Source organism: Manis javanica, chromosome 6 (genome assembly GCF_040802235.1).
Source record: "Manis javanica isolate MJ-LG chromosome 6, MJ_LKY, whole genome shotgun sequence".
NCBI classification, from domain to species: Eukaryota; Metazoa; Chordata; class Mammalia; order Pholidota; family Manidae; genus Manis; species Manis javanica.
The window spans coordinates 85,102,246-85,119,697 of NC_133161.1; the positions used below are offsets into that span (position 1 = coordinate 85,102,246).

A 17,452-nucleotide genomic window follows, 5' to 3' on the forward strand; every position below is an offset into this window, starting at 1 on the left:
CAACTTACCACATTTTTCTTGCTTACACGTCTCCCCATGGCTATCCAGTGACCCCCTTTACACAGAAAAATTCAAATCTCTAGTTCTTAGCACATTATTCAATAAATCTTGAATAAATAAATAGTGAATTTTATAGTGTTAAAATATGGAATAATCAGTGAATTTTTTTAGAAAAGGAGTATTGATCCATATCTCTCTCCATGATGGTAAATATAAAGCTTCATAGGAGAAATGGAAATGAACCCAGTGACACCTGAAAATCTCTTCCATCTCTATGATTCTCTTAACTATTTTCTTCTTAGTTTGCATGTATTTTGCTGAAAACATGTGATATCAAGCACCTTCATTTACAATAAACTCTATGTCTAATAAAAGTTTAAATATATTGCCCTTAGAAAAAGAATTTGAGAGAAATTTGGGATCTGCCTGAAAAAAAGATTTTGCCTGGGTCTCAAGTTTAAACGAATATATATGAAAGTTTCACAGTGTGGTGGTGTTTGCAAAATTAAACAAAGAAAACTCAAAAGTCTTGCAAAGTATTAGTTCATCCATGTTATTGTGAACTATAATATAGTATTATTAGTCTGGTTGTTAAAAGCACACCATATCCATGATACATAATGGCAAAATAAAGACCACTAAATATCTAGGTTTCCAAAAGCAATGGAACTAAAACTTTAATGCCCATTGTTTGTATTCTTTACTAAAACATTTTCTTTAATTCATATGTGCTTCTCTGCACCTGTGTTAGGACAACACCAAGGTGTATGAAGTTTGCTTTCTGGAAGAGAGCCAACATCAGCTTCTTCCATCTCCCTCCACACCCCCACCCAGCACGCCTGGAAATACTTGAAATATGGGGCAAACACTTTCAGTACAAGAATACCTAACTAAAAACTGAATTAACATTTGTTTAAAAATAAATAAAATAACACCTAAGGTATTGATGTCACAGGAAGCCACAATTCCTTGTGCTACCCTGTCGGAGGTTGCTCTGTACACGCAAGTACAGGGCATCTTTCCCAGTGCCACAGTGGGCACGTGATTGCATCTGTTCCTTCAACAAACACCTGTGCTGAGCACCTAGTGTTAGGTTTGGGGGATACAAAGACATGAAAAATAGGCTCTCTGTCTCCAAGTTTCCAATTGGGAGGAGACAGTAAAAAAACGGTTATAACATAGGCTTCAGAAGTCAGTGGAAGCCCCTTTTCTCCATGGTTTGCCATATTCTTTCTCTCTTGCCTTCTCTGTTTCTTTTTTTTTTTTCCTGTGCTGCCTGTGGAGCCCTTTTTGGTCTGCCTCGCAACTTCTGGTCTTCCTGAGATGGCCAACTCGGGCCTCTCGCTGAGTGACTCCCCATGTCGCAGTGGTTTCAGCACTGTCTGATTTGTATCTCTATTAGGTTGTTGAGTATAATATGGTAAATTTTTAACACCTATAAAGTAGCTCTCTGGTTCTTCTCCACCTTTTATGTGTTTTTCCAAAAGAAAAAAATTTCTTTTTGTCACACTGTACTTACAAAACACAGATTTTACCCTTTACTTTCAAGTATTATCTCTGACTGACAATTATTGATTGGTGGATCTTTGAGCAAAAATGCATTTTTTTCATCACTTAAAATTGTACTGAAAGAAAAATGTCACCAGATCAAACAAAGAGAATGTTCTAATGAAAATATCATTATTATCTTAATTATAGTTGTTACTTCATGGGCTATATTTGTACTACTGAGATGATTTTGAATTGTGAACTGAAGGAATAATTTTAAATATGCTTGTAACTTTGCTCTTCTCCTAATAGAACTCCATACCATTATACCTTTGTAAAGAGTATATACATACATACATACATACATACATACAATATGTGTGCATAATACATGTATATATAATTATAATCAGACATAATTGTACTTGTTTCCAGGTAGTTTTCTTTATGAACTCCAGCTACATCCCTTTGTACTACTCAAAGTTCTTTATTACTCAGGCCCCTTCTCCCATTTCTAAAGCTAAATTGCTAAATGTCAGTTGTCTTATTCTGAAGCCTTCAAGCCAAGTTTGCACAAGGAGAAAAGAATGGAAAGGTTCCTCCCGCTTAATAATTTTCCAGTCCACGCTTTCCACACCTAGCCCTAGAAGCTCTTTTCCGTACTTCAGATAATGTGAAAAGACCTCTTCCTCCAATAATTAGGAGGCATAACCAGTAATGATTAATAACACTTACCTGCCTGACACTCTCAGCATGGACCCCAGGCCCCTTCTCCTCATCCCTCCCTCCCGTCCTACGATCCACCGCCCTCGTCACTGCCACAGGGATGCTGCTGCAGCCTATGGCCAGACACAGGGCCCCAGTGGGAGCAGCGCTCAGAGCCCTGCTACCTCGAGGGAGCGCCAGGCTGTCGGGCGCCCTGCATCCCGTTCCTTGCAGCGTCATGCGGGGTCAGCGCAGGCTTAGCCAAGGACGCCCAGAGTTCAGATCCGCTTCGTCTGACTCCAAAGCCTGTACTATTTCTGTCACGTGCATTTACTTAAATACTGAACTTGATTTTAATTGAATGCTATTATAGGAAGATTGGTATTTTCAAACTTAAACGTATCTAAGAAAAGATTTGTATTTTAATTTTATATAATCTCATTTGCTTTGAAACCTCCATCACTGTTGAGAGATTGAAAAAAAAGTAAACTTGCCAATTAAAGGCTTTTGCTGCCCCTTTTAGTTTAAGCAGCCTTACTGGGGAGGAATGGCAATATCAAAGCACAAATTCCCATCGGATTTTTTCCCCCGTGGGTCCCTCCCCTCTGCTGCCGTCCAAGATGGTGCCGGCACAGGTATGCCTGGGGCTGGGGCTGCCGGCGGCCCGCCGTCCTGTCTTTGCTGGTCTCTGTTGCATTCAGCTTACACCTGCTCCAGTTATAGTCCTCTCCTTTGTCTAGTGGTAAGGGCTCCACACTGAGTCCCCACTAGCTGGGCACTGCACCTCCAAGTCATACACTGATACTTGACCCCTCCTGTTTAACCCCAGTTGAGCGGGCCTGCGTCTGCTGAAGAGAGTAGGGGTCGAGTCACACACAGGGAAGTGTGAAAAAGAAAAGTGTACTAATATGTTCAAAAAATATAGTTTAAAAGCCATTGTCATTGCTTTGCCTTGTCCTTGGATTATACACCCATGTGTAATTCCAGAGTAATAATTTCAGAGTAGGTTCTGAAAATGCAAACTTAGAAGAATCTGAAACTACATGTAAAATGTTGCCTAAGACCTTGACCCAACAATCATATCAATTAATAATATTTTAGGTAGTGATGTTCTGTGTACAAACTATATTCACTGCTTTTTGCCTCAGAAGGCCTTAGTAGGTAAAAAATTATGTAGCTCCCATGTGGCACTCTGGAACTCTCTGTGCTTTGTCTGCAAGATGCCACTACTGTTGAATACTTTACGCTTTTACATGTAGAGTCTGGCAAAATTGCCGAGTCCTACATCATATTACACTGTCACTGCTTGTGTGATTTGCACACAGTTCAGTTGTTACCAAGGGTACAAATCACAGCTCCTCTTGGGCCTTTAACATTTCCAGAAAGCCTAGCATGTAAATTAGACACACCTGCAGGGCAGCCTAATTTGTGGGATTGACTGGCTCTTTACATGCCAGGTAACCTGAGCTGAAATGGACTGACAGCATTATACTTTATATTTATCAGTGGGGTGAAATGCTCTCCAAGAATTTTCTCAGTATTTTAGACATCAGAATACCTTGCAGACACAGCAGGCATCATGTTTTCTATTATTTCTCCCTGCCAGATTTTATAATTTTATCAAAAAAGGATTTTGTGTTTTATTAGGAAGAGATTTCATTTCCTGATGTCTAATCCAGTCCTTCTGCCCAAGAATACTGCAGAGGTGGTACAGAGCTAAATAGGCAAAGATTCATATAATCACAGTGGCCAGATCTTTGGGAAAAAATATTGTACTCTCATTTATGCTAGAAGTTTACTAATAGAGGCCATTGCTCTGTTCGTGTGTAGGCTGGGAGATTCGGGATTTGTACTAAAATTGCACCACTTCTCTCTCTGAGCAAAATGCCATCTTTGAAGTAGATGTTCATGTATGAACGCAGAAGCCAGCACAGTGCATATTAATAGACACCTTGTTGCTTTTTTTGTACTGGCTGGTATTATGATGATTCAAGGGTAATTCTAACTGAAGCTGTATTTGTAACATTTTTATCATTCACAGCCCTCAAATTTAAAGATGCTTATGTCTTCTCAAGTCCCCACTCACTACACTGTATTGCCAAGATGAAGGGGATCATGATAATCGTATCTCTACTTAGGGATCCAACTAAAATAATCCAGACAGGAAATTATTTTGGTAAAGACCATTTGTATGATCCTACATACACATCTGGTTATATAAATGCAATTTTATGTCTGTATTTGGCCATTTCAGTCATTAAATTTTAATAGGCAGCAGTAAAGCCTTAGATTATTACCAAATAGGGAATCAGAAACCTCAGTGTTATAGTTACACTCTGAATACTCAACCTCCTCCTTTCGTGCCATGGGAAAAGCATTTCACTGCCTTACCTCCCAACTCTCTTTGCCTTTGACTCCCCATGATCTATCTGTGATGGGTTCTGTCAAGAACTGTGCATTTTCTCCACCAGGAGCAAGTATCAGGAACACTGCAAGCTTAGTCAGCTTGCCTTTTCTGTTCATGTTTAAACACATTCCACAACACAGATGGAAAATACGGACACTGTCTCTTCTTCCTTTCTCTCCCCAAGTGATGTTGACAATTAGTATCTTTATGGATTTTTCAAGTGTCCTTTCAAAAATATATGTATGTGAATTCTTTGTTCTGATAGAAAAACACACAGAGTTCACTATACCAGATAAAGTAGAGACGCTATGACAACCCACGTCATCCCAGGCTGACAAGGTCCAACTCGCTTATCTATAAAAGCATGCAAGACTCTTCGGATCCATGAGTTTTGTGGCAGAATCACAGTTGATGCCCCCCTTTCATGACCTTCAGCATTGTTACGGGGCCCCTTGCACATGGCGTTGTGGGAGATGCTTCAGACAGCACCATCAGAGAGCTGGCTCATCTTGCTGCATGTTTTAGTTGGCAGCCCTGCGTTCCTGCTCAGTCTGATTTGTTTCACTGGTCTAAGTGGCATTTTAATTAAACAATGCTTGGAGGCTGCATATTAAATAGAAAATTAAATTAGGGCATATTCCTAAGCAGAATTCAGCTCATCTAATATAATAAACAAAGTAAATTTTAAATTTCATTTTTCCAAGTCCTAACTGTATTGATGTTCAATATGTAGCTGTCCCCGAGATTTTAAACAGTAGGATTTTCTTGTGTCTATCCAATTCTTCCCATTTAAAAAAGACTGCTCCACTAGAAAAATGACACCCATCATGTAATTTGCCCCCAAATACTCAATTAACAAATGCAATGCTGACTTATTGCATTAGGATTATGTAAATCAATTGTAATGAATTATATCTATGAAATAAATGTGATTCCAAGCTCTTCAAAAATTTCCTGAGGGTTTAGGTAGGGTAAAATATACATGTACATCTCCTAGTAGCATTTATCATAAGTTATAATAGATTAATAATGAGTGAAATTATTTGTTTAAAGGCTGGCTCTGTCTGAAACCATCAGCTCCATGGGTGTTGAGCCTGACCCCTGTACCCTCACAGCCCAGCCACTGCTTCCCTCAGATTAGATCAGCAATAAATATTTCTTAAATGCACAAAATATTTTACATTATGAGAGATATGCTAAGTAGTGCAATTAGTGATGGATTGCAGATTTTACTTATACATATATATAGGATCTCATCAAGAACATGTTGAACCACAAACCCATAGAATATCCTATTGAAAGCCAGTTATTTCAGGGGCATAAAAAGAAAACAGCAGTCACAGCCACCACTAAAACCACGGCACAACAGCCATTTCCCTCAGCTATTTCTCCTACATTGTTAAAACCTTCGCTGATAAGGCAAGGTAGACAATTAAAGCAAAATTGTTAATTTTTTTTATTTTTTCATAATCCAGGTCTTCATCCTGACCCCCTGGGAAATGGTGGCTAAACAATTCTTAAAGTTTCCAATGATTAAAATGTAGAGACCATTCCAGTATGGAAGGGCATGCAATGAGCCCCACAGCTGCCCATCCTAGCACCCATCTGACATCCCCAGGTGGAGCTGTGTAATCCATTTCTTAGCTCTCTGTGGAACAGACTGACCTCCCTGGAGGGAAAAATATGACAAGCTAAGGAGGAAGAAGGCTTTCAGTCATCAGTCTCCTACTCTGGAGCTGACCTCTTCCCCAAGATTCCCCTCTTATAAACCTAGGCCAAGATTCATGTACTACTTTATCTCTTAGCAAGACTTTGCATTCTGAAGTCATAAATACCATTCTTGGTTCCAGAAAGGCAACAAAACTCTGATAGACCCTCTCTGAAGAAATACCTGTTTTTGGTTCCCAGGCGTTTTTAAGTTTCCCATTTCAATGACTTTACACCTTACATTCCATTGACTGAGCTAGTTGCCCAGTGTCTCTAAGGTTGTCATGATCGCCTGGAACTGCAGCTTCCCAGGGTGAAGGGACTCCATCTCTGCAGCCTCCACAGTGCCCAAGGGTTTCTTTTCGCAGAGGTCCTTCGGTACCAGTTCTCTAAAGTCAGTGTCAGCTCAAGAACCAGTGTGAACTGGGGAGACTCAACCTGTCATCTCCAGAAACATGAATTGTAGTGATTTAGACCTAAAGTCAGATTAAAATTTAATAATTCAGAGGGATCACTACAATTCGTGTTTACCCCACCCCCACACTCTCAAAACTTTGCTCTTGAGCTTTTTGTTCATGAGTATCCAAAACTCCAGACTCCAGTGTGGGAGGCAATGTTAATAAACCCCACGCCCCAGAAACCAGATCCTGGTGCTATCAGGAAAGCATACTAAATGGTGAGGCATTTTATATATATATGCATAGTTTTCCTTTTGGAATCTCAATGGTATATTTTCAATACTTCTGTGTTCTGGGTCTTTGTATAATAAAACCCTAGTCCCAGAATTTGTAATTTCTCTAATACTTGATTTTTTTCTTTCTGATTCATTAGCAATTTTATATACAGTTAGACTCATTTGCTTCTGTTTGTATTCCATCTTAGGATTTTTTTTTCATCTTTAAAAAAATTTTTTTGAATAAAAGAACATTGGCATGAATTATAAAGAGATACACTCAAAGAAGTCTCATTCCCTTTCCTACCCCTTTGACTTAACTGTTCACACCCCTCTCTCATAGTTACAGTTGCTTTGATTTCTGGCTCTCCTTCTTGTGTGCCTTTTACCAAATACATTGTTTAGCAATGTATCCCACGAATCACTGTTTATCAGGTCATAGAGTTTCCTCATAAGTCTTGCAGCTATAGGACTGGAGCATGTGTGCACCGTGTTTATTTGACCAGTTATCTTGGCTGGATATTTAAGTTGCTTCCTTCTTTCACTCGTAAAATAATACTGCCACACCTTGTGTATTTGGTTTTTATGTTGTTGAAAATGAAACTCTAGAGAAATTTCTCAAAGGAAAAATTGTTGAGTCACAGGGTAAATTACGTCTGGTTGTGTACGTTATTGCCATACTCTTCTCAATAGAGATTGTTCCCTGTTGCCCATCCAGCATTGCATGAGAGGGGCCAGCTCTCCCACAACTTTGCCAAAAGAGCGGTTGTCAGACTTTTCAGCTTTTCCCAATGGATGGGTGAAGAATGGCATCTCAGTATAGCATTAGCTTGCATTACTCTTGTGATAAGGAACTTGGGCATCTTTTCATGTGCAAAAGACATCGTGTATATTTTGTGAACCCTCTAGTCCTGGCTCTTGCACATTTTTCATCAAGTATTTTTTTCCTTTTACTTTCTCAAGTTCTTTATGAAGGAGAGTAGACCTTTATCAGGGGTACATACTACAATATTTTCTCTCAGTTTGGCATATATCTTTTGATATCAATTATGGTGTTTTGGAATATACAGAGGTTCTTTCCTGCTTTTATGTAGTCAACTTTTTCAGATTTGAGTTATGATAAGAAAGCCTTTCCTCACACTCACTTTATAGAGGAATTTACCACTGATACTCATATTGTTTTATTTGTTTCTTTTACATTTAGAGTTTACTAAGGTAAATTGGAAAAAAAACTATCTAGTTAAGATTTCTATATCCACTGGCCCAATTTTCAGAAATAATATTTTTCTTAGAAATTAGGAAATTTCTAATTTCATTAGATTTTCAATTTTATTATCATAGGTTTATGCAAAGTATTCTATAATTTTTTGAAGGTCTCCCTTTCATCATTTCTTTGTTATCTGTGACTAAATTTTTTAAATCTTAGTTTGTGTTTATTTTGCTGAGTTTTAAAAAGAAGGAGCCTTTTGATTAGTGTTACTATTTTTCCATTTTCTGCCCTACGAGTTCTTACTTTTATCACATTCCTTTTTTTTATTTTTTGTTCCTTTTCTTGGAAAGGTTCCTTTGCTCTTTTTCTAGACTTTTGAATTGAGAATGCACTGTCATTATTTCTACTGAGAGAGAGAGAAAGAGAGATTAGAGATTACTATAAAATTTAATCACTGTTTCAGTTACACCCTACAGATTTTACTATATTAGTATTTTTGCTGTACTTAGTATTTTTACTCTTAATACTTTTAAAACTTCTGCAATTTCTGCTCACATTTCCTTTTAACCCAAGAGCTTTTTATTTAGAGTTTTTAATTTCTAGTGAAGATTCCTTTGATTATGATTTTGTGATTAATGCCTAAGTTTTATTGTATTATGGTTATAGATTATTGTTTGTATTATTTTTGCTTTGTGGAACTTAGTAAGATATTTTGTAATCTAATGTATAGACAATTTTGGAGAATGTTCCATGTGTACCTGAGAAGAATATGTATTCTCTATTATTGGGGCACAAAACCTTTCAGAAAGAACCAAAAGGTTTGCCTGTATGTATACATTTAGTTCTATATGTGTAGATTTGTCAACTTGACCTATCTGAGACTGTGAGCAATCTTAAATATCTGCTATTATTCTATTCCTATTTGTCCTTGCAACTCCTATAGTTGAAGTTTTGTAAGGGTTGTTTGTATTATTTCATAGACAGATATTGATAACTGTTGTATCTTCATTATGAATTGTGGCCTTCATTATTATAAAGTAATGTTCTTTGCCTTGGTTAATGCTTTTGATTTGAATTGTGCAATCTGCTAGCAGGACTGTAACTCCTGCTTTCTAATTTTTTCTATTTATGTAGTATGTCTTTGCCCAGTCCTTTATTTTTAGCCTGTCTGAATCACTTTGTTTAAATGTGTCGCCTGTTTACAGCCTGGCGTTGGGTTTTTCTTTATGAGCTCGTTAGGAAATCTTAATAAGAGAGGTAATGTTTATTCATTTCTATGCTTTGTTTTAGCTCTGTCAGATGTAGCTTTGTTATACTTATTGACCATAGCATGCTATATTGGTTGTTTTTCTTTCTGTTTTCTGTTTTCTGTGATTTTTTTTTGCTTATTGGTTTTGGTATTTAGAAGAGTTTATATTTATATTCTAATGTTTGCTTTTGTACTGATAACTTCCATAAGGCCTTTATTCAGTTGTTAGAGTTAAGTGCTATTCTGTGACTCCCACCCATTACCTAAGCATCAATCAATGAGATCAGTGGACGTTCTTCCTTTTCTCTCCTCTTTTTTAATTGCATTATTTCAACAGTGTTTAAACATAATATTTTCATATTATTTCAACATCTTTATTCCTACCTTTGTTATACATTTAGATCTATAATTGAATGTGTTGAATGATTACTATTAGTCCTTTCCTCTAGTCATCTCTCAGTTGAATAAAGGTTGGTTTAATTAAGTAGACACACTTCAGGAAAGGTTATTAGGTACAGTATTTTCCAGGTTCTTGCATATTTTAAGTTCGTGTGTGTGTGTGTGTGTGTGTGTGTGTGTGTGTGTGTGTGTGTGTGTTGATACTTGAAAAACAGATTGACTGGATATGCAACTTTAGACTCACTCACTGAGATTCTTTCAAATGCTGCTTCATTGTTGCCTAGATGTGTACGTTTTTCCTGAGCTCTGATACCCACTTGATTTTTTTTCCATTATAAGGAACTTACCTTTTAGCCATTTTTTTCCCCCTCTATATTTTAAGTCTAGTGGCTGACTGGTATATATCTTGGAATTAATTGTTCTGGGACAGTATTCCAGTACATAGAGAGCCCTTGCAATATGTACATACAGTTATTTTATTTCTGGGAATTTTTCTTGGATTATAGTTTTAAGTATTCCAACTTCTTCATGTATTCCACTTATACATATACTGAATTATCTTTGCCTATCTTCTATATTAATGACTTCTTTCTGATTCTTTTTATTTTTTGTTTATTCCATGTTGTTCTCTTGGCTATTGCTGTATCTTTCCTAAATGGCCCTTATTATATTTTCAGTTGAATCTAATTTTCTCTTAGACATTAGTTTTAATTTCAAAGATTCTTTTTTAAACATTTATTTTCTCATTTTGGTCAACTCTCCTTTACTATCTTTTTATTCTTTTGTCCATTTCTGTCCAGAGTTTTTCAATTTCTGATTTAAAATGTTTTGTACTCAAATGCTTGTTTCAAAATATCTTGAGATTTCATTACAGTTTTCTCATTTGTGTTTTGTTTCTGTTTTCTTTTGAGGGAGGATGGCAAATTTTCATTAGTCGTATTGTTTTGACTTTTGTTTCAGATTTTTTATGGTAACTTTGTATGAATGTTGTCTTCTATTTTCTATTGATTTTTTTTTTTGCAAGACCAGCAATAACAGTTTCATATAAGCAAAAATAAAGGATTTTGGTGGATTGCCATATTCTTAGTTCATGAGCATCCTCTTCTGTTTCTCTTGTGATGTACTAATTCTCTAGCAGATGACATCTTTTTTTGTCAAGAGAGTATTTGATGTCTTATGACCTTAAAATTCTCTTTTGGGTCTGCAAACACTTAATTTCTATACCATGCTTATTTCCTATCATAACCAAATTTCCAAGGGCCATTTTGTCCATCAACATGATCTCCCTCTGCTTAAGCATTGCCTTCCCCAAACTCAGCCTCTCATTCTGCTCATGTTCAACCTTTTTCTAGTAATTCCCTAGTAGCTATGTTCTGATCAACAGGTCTGTTATTAGAACTTTCTCACTCAGGATGGGAACTTCTCTTCCTGAGGGTGAAATAATTTGCCTATTTTTGCACCCCCAGCCTCCTGGCCGCCCCCCATTTTCTGCACACTGCCCACCTGACTTTCTGATCCAGAGGGGCTCCTGAGCTGGCTTTGCTGGATTGGAGCAGTCACGTCCCTACTTTCACATAACTTTGGAAGTTCACAGTATTTTCTTTGTTCTAATGTTGTAGGTGTGAATTATGGGTAGTTTTATTGCTCTTAGTGGACATTTGTGGTTTTTCAGCATACATGAAGAGGCTAAAATTTAGATGTCAATCTTTACACTGTAGAAGCCCACTATGTTTCAATAAATAATTTTAAGTAGGTGATGATGATAAGCAGATGCATGGACAAATCAGTGTATGGGTTAACATAGACTTGTAGAAGTTAAGAGGAAACTGGAATATAGAGCTGCTTCCTAAATATTACTTACTTTATAACCAGACCTTTCTCCAGAGCTCTGAGAATATAAAGATAAGCACCTACTAGGTTCATCAGTTTTCAACCTTCCAATGATACTTGCAAACTTAAACCAAATCTGACTCTGAGTCTTGATCAGATAACGTCTTTTTTTGTGTGACTTGCCTTTCTGCTGCCACCACTTCTTGTCACCATCTCATATAAATTACTCTGTCCTCTTTAAGTTAGCACAACAAAAACTCCCATCTGTATTTGACAGCTTTTTTCCAGGTAGTAAAAGGGCCCCCGAACGTCCAAAACATTATTGAATACACATTTCTTCATGCATCAATATCTGCCAAGATGATCTTGCACATTTTCCACTCAAATTTGTTAAGATACACTAAAGAATAAATTTGAAATTTTTGTGTAATTATATCTGTTATCACCAACAAGCCCATGAAATCATGGTCAGTATTTCTTAAATCCATTATAATAACCATGGTAATGAAATACTCAGACTGAATCCACATAACATGAATGAATTACATGTCAGTACTCTAAAATACAGTTTTCTTCCCCCTGTAAAAATGGCAAAGCTTCCATCCCAGGTGCCCACAAATGAAGACCTCACTGGCTGTATTTCCATGACATCAGCTGGTTTGCATTCTTCATGCGGACACTCTCTGAGGAAAGTGACAGAGAGAACACAAAGGAACATCTTCTACTTTCAATTTTAAGTTTTATAGTTTGTTGTTCTGTTTGATTGCTTATTTTCCTGACAGAATAGAATAAAATTCTGTGCTAAAGAGGAGTAAATTTGAGTCTTGCTACCCAGAAAAAGATTTGGAAGGATACCCTATTAACCGTATCTTTATGCAGGGAAATGGGAGTTGGTTAGTTTAGCATTATTGTATGGATTTTGTTAAAACAAGAAGGTATTAAGAATTTACTTTTATTACTTGCAATGCATTTTTGAGTAAAGGAGATATAAAGTTTATTAATAGGACAAAGATCATCTTTTATATATTTTATTATTGCAGAATATTCTTCTTTTCCTTCTTTTTTGTTCCATCTAAAATGTATTTCTTATAAAAACTCACACTCCTAAAGACTACGACTCCTAAAGATGACTTAGGAGCAAAAGTTACATGACCTTCCAGGAAACCTTAATTATTTTTCCCAGATTTTTATACATCGTCTATAGCAAAATTCTAGTAAAGGTTGGAGGAAAAGATTTTAATATGAGTATTAGCTATTATTGTATACTGTACATGATATCATTTGACCTTGGGAAACTTTTTATGTTTCTTATTTTCTTTCTAATGTCGTGACCTCTAAAACACATTAGTAAGAGCCTCAATTTAAAAAAAAGTCCAAATTAACATGATTAACATTCATGTTTTGCCTACGAATAAACTTACTAATATTCGTGTTTTGCCTACCTATAAACCTTATTTGAATGTTGCCTCTTGTCTCACTAATATCCTGGCCCAGGACCCAATCCAGAATCCTACAATGTACTTAGTCTTCATGCCTCTATAGTCTCCTCCACACTGCATCAGTACCTCCATCTGTCTTTCTATTTCATGACTATGACACTTGTGAAGAGTACTGGTCATTTATAGAATATCCTTCTATTTGAATTTGCCAGATGTGGCTCTTTATCTCCACAATCCCCAGTGAGGCCTGATTATTCTGTGGGTGGATTCTTAACCTGAGAGCAGCCGTTACATTGATCTGCCAGGCCAGGTAACTTGAATTATTTTGAAGAAAATGAACAGAATTGATGCATTCTTGGAAGACAGGATACAGAATTGGGAAGTTCAAAGATCAAAGTAGTGATATCAGTGCTTGAGATAAAAAGTAACACAGAGTCAAGTATGGGGAAGCCATTCCAGGACACAGACAAGATGAGCAGGCAGATGTCTCCAGTCAGTAGGAGAAGAGAAGGAGGGAGATATACACAGTGAAATGACACTGAGAGAAAGAAACACAGAGATAAAGACAGAAAGACAAGAAAGATTCTTTGAGATACCCTGAGGTACTGTATCCTGGGATCATCACAGCTTTCCAGTAATTGGGTCCCATTTCCACAAGAACTACTGTTCTTGGATTCTGCAAGTTCCCAGCTGTGGCCTGAAAACTGGTTTTTGTGAGCTAGCATAAAGGAGTCTTGGCCTTCTGCAATGAAAATGGACCTAACACATACACACACACACAAATTGGGAAGAGCAAGTAAGGAAAAAATATAATAGTTGTGGCACAATCCAGACAGAACTAGATGCCTCTTCAATGTTTTGATTCAGTTGCAGTTTTACAAAGCTTATGTGACTGACTACAAATTAATCTAGACACTTACACAGACTTTTGCAGAGCAAATCACTATAGGAGTAACTAATCACTAAATTCATTGCATGGTTCCATGGCCTGAAGAAAATCTCAATTAAAACATTTCTTAATGCAGCATTAACCTTTCTGATCTCAAGTGTTTATTTTTCCCTGTTGCATAGTATATGTTATTCTTTCATTAGTGTGACCTTAATCATCTGCAAATTTGTCAGGTATTGTTGAAATACAGTACTCTAAATAACCCAGGACTCAAGAGCCCCAAGCTGCATGCTTGCCTGATTGGGCAAATAGAACAAAATTGGAAGTTCTTTTTCTCATTTGTTAGCTTAACTTTTAAAAGAAGCAGTTAATTTTCAAAACCTAATTCAAGTTCAAATAGCTCATTTTTCACAGTGAAAGATGATTCTTAACTTTCTAAACTTTTCATCATCTAGATGTATACTCTTCAGCTTATAATCTTAAAATGTTTATCTTCTGATTTGTCTTTTTATGAGTTAAGAAAACTTGTGGTTTTTTGTATTAGCATTCTAGCTGCTCAAGGAAAATGTCATTAAGGAGGATACACACAAACACACATGTACACACACACCATTTTAAGCATTGCTTGTAGAGTTTTATACCCATTCTGCCACATTTACAAATGAACAAATGTATGGATCTGTGACTGGTTTCTTGTTACATTCATCCTTGAGTCCCTTTCAGATACTTGAAATGAAATGAATGACAGCTCTTTGTAACAGGTTAAAGCTGCAGTGTATCATTTTGTCTCAAAAATGTGAGTTAAAGACCACTAGTAGATTATCTTAAGGTATAAATATTTATCCAGTATAATTTTGTTTAGGCATTAATTAATAATTTATTTTAAAAATATGAAACAAGCAAGCAAACAAAATATATTGACATCTTATGAAAAGCAAATCAGAACTTCTCCCTAAATTCTGATGACTACTTCATGATGGCAAGTGAGAAAGTATACTAAGTAAATTGTTCCCAGAACCTTTGGCATTGTAAATTTGCAAAGATAAAGAACCAGTGAGCTCTGTTTCTGAGATACATTGCTTCGAATTAGTAATTTACTCATAAAAGAGCCAAAGATAAGAAATAAGTGAAGGAATAGTTTACTTTATAGAAGATAATTTTAAAAATTTGGCCATGAAATGTTTCTATATAGCAATGTCATTAAGAAGTAGGACAAGTTTTCATAAAATTAACCATGTTAGGCTTTTACTCTATATATTATTGAATATGATTCATTTACATATTATATTCATGAGATGTTATTAAACTTGTTAGTACATGTAACAGCCATATTAGTAATAAATAAGCATAATGTAAATTGCTTTTCTCTGTATATATTCTTTTACTTCAGCTGCTTATAAAAGGTACACAATAGATATTTGCCAAGTGGATTTCTCTTTTTAGTAGTCAGATTCTCTAGTAGCTTGGGGAATTTGGTGAAAACCATCTGGATAGTTACTGTCCTTAGTCTCAATTGTGTTGTACATGCTATGTTAAACAGAGTGTCTACATTGACCTAAATTGCTTTAGATCACTGGAAACAGAGTACAAAGTTTTTAAATCCTGAGTTGTTGTTAGGCTAGAGTAAGTCAGTACATGGAAAGTCCATCAGCACCTGATCCATAGTAAATACTGAGTAATACTCTTATTATCATTTTGAAAAAAAAAACATTTCTTAAGATGCTCCACAATTTGGTGTTATATGTTTATTAAGACACGACTTACCTAAGAATTAAGTGAGGTCATAACCTAGACTTTACATTAAAAAAAAAACACTAGAAAAATTTCTTCAGTATTTAAGCTTAGCTCCAGTGAAAGAATACATCAATGAAAACACTGAGAAATATGCCAAATAAAATGTAAAACCTCTATGTATTTAAAAGAAGTTCAGCAAAACTAAAATCTTAGCAAACACTTAAAAATATATATGTACCATATGATAAAGAATTAATATCTTCAATACATAAGGATCTCTTATGAATTGATTTTTTTTAATGAGAAAAGCACAAAAGAAAAAGTAATTGCTCAAGGATTAACAAATAAACAATGTTCAAACTAACTGGAAATCCAAGAAATGTAAATAAAAACAACTACAGGCTTCCATTTTAAAATCAATTTGGTTGATTTTTTAAATAATGATATATAATGCTTTTTCTACCTATTCAAAATACCAAAACTTTAAAGACTGCCTTTTGTAACTCATTTGGCCGCAAAATGTATCCTGACCTGGACTCATTTGCAGCAAACCAATGCTAACTGATATCAAGTAGTCCATTTGAATGCCTCGTAGTGTGAATGACAGAATCTTGGTTGCAAAAATTCTCATGTGTTTGATTATAAAGTACTTCCCCAGATTCTGCTTGGAGTGCTATAGAATAGCAAATAACACAAATTGCATTTGTGTTAACTTTCTAAAATCAGAAAAATTCTGAATTTCAAAACCTAGGTCTGTCCCTAAATTTTGGATGAGGAATTGTGGATCTGTACTTAATTTTGATGGTACAAAGTCACTCATGAACTCCCAGTGAGATTTTAAATTGGTTCTCTTTACTGAGTGAGAAGGTGGTAATCTGTCAATATCAATAAAAAGCCATAAAAGGCTGCCTGCCCTTTCATCTGAAATTCCATGTTTAGGAATTTTATCATTACTAAATTACTAGGAGAATGATGATAGATTTAGTAAATCCAACACATATTATATTTACAGGTAAAAACTGGAAAGTCCCAAATAGTCAGTAGTAGAAGACTGGTGGGATTACACAGGCTCTGTGTAATATATATATATATGTTGTATATGTTTTAAGAATATTCACCAAAAGATTAACAGTGATTATCTCTGGATGGCAGAATTGCAGGTGATTCTAATTTTTTAAAATATCTGTGCCTTCTCTACAGTGAACATGTTACTACTAACTATAATAAAGCTTTTAAATTTCATTTAAATATGTTATTCAAAGCATGTCAATATATCTTAGATTTCAAATTCTCACTCCCTCTATATATATATAATTAATATAAAGAAAAATATGATAGTCTACATATTTATAGGTGTTAGTAATTATAAAGGCTCAATGATTTTTGAAAACAGTTTTATAAGGCAAAGCCTGGTTTTCAAATAGCTTGTTTTTGCCTGCAGTTGCATTTATAGTATTGTTGATATTTTACATCTTTGTATATTAAAAATAGCTATGGAGAATGGGAAATATGAACTACATTGTCAAGGAAAGTGTGTTTGGCATTTTAGACTTTATAAAAACTATGCCCAGACAATATATTGGCAGTATTCAAATTCTGACCCATGTGGACAGAACAGCAAGCTACCCGTCTCAACTAGCAGAATGTCAACTGAGAACTTACCATGTACTTGTTTCAGTCATCAGAAGTGATTTGCTATCCGCAGAAGTATATTTTGAAAAG

General features: G+C 35.7%; 1 protein-coding gene across 8 annotated transcripts in view; it reads left to right on the top strand.

The window, feature by feature from the left end:
- Nucleotides 1-17,452, top strand: part of MAGI2 (membrane associated guanylate kinase, WW and PDZ domain containing 2) — a 1,446,279-nt gene that overhangs the window by 1,111,998 nt on the left and 316,829 nt on the right. The gene's annotated exons all lie outside the window — the stretch shown is intronic.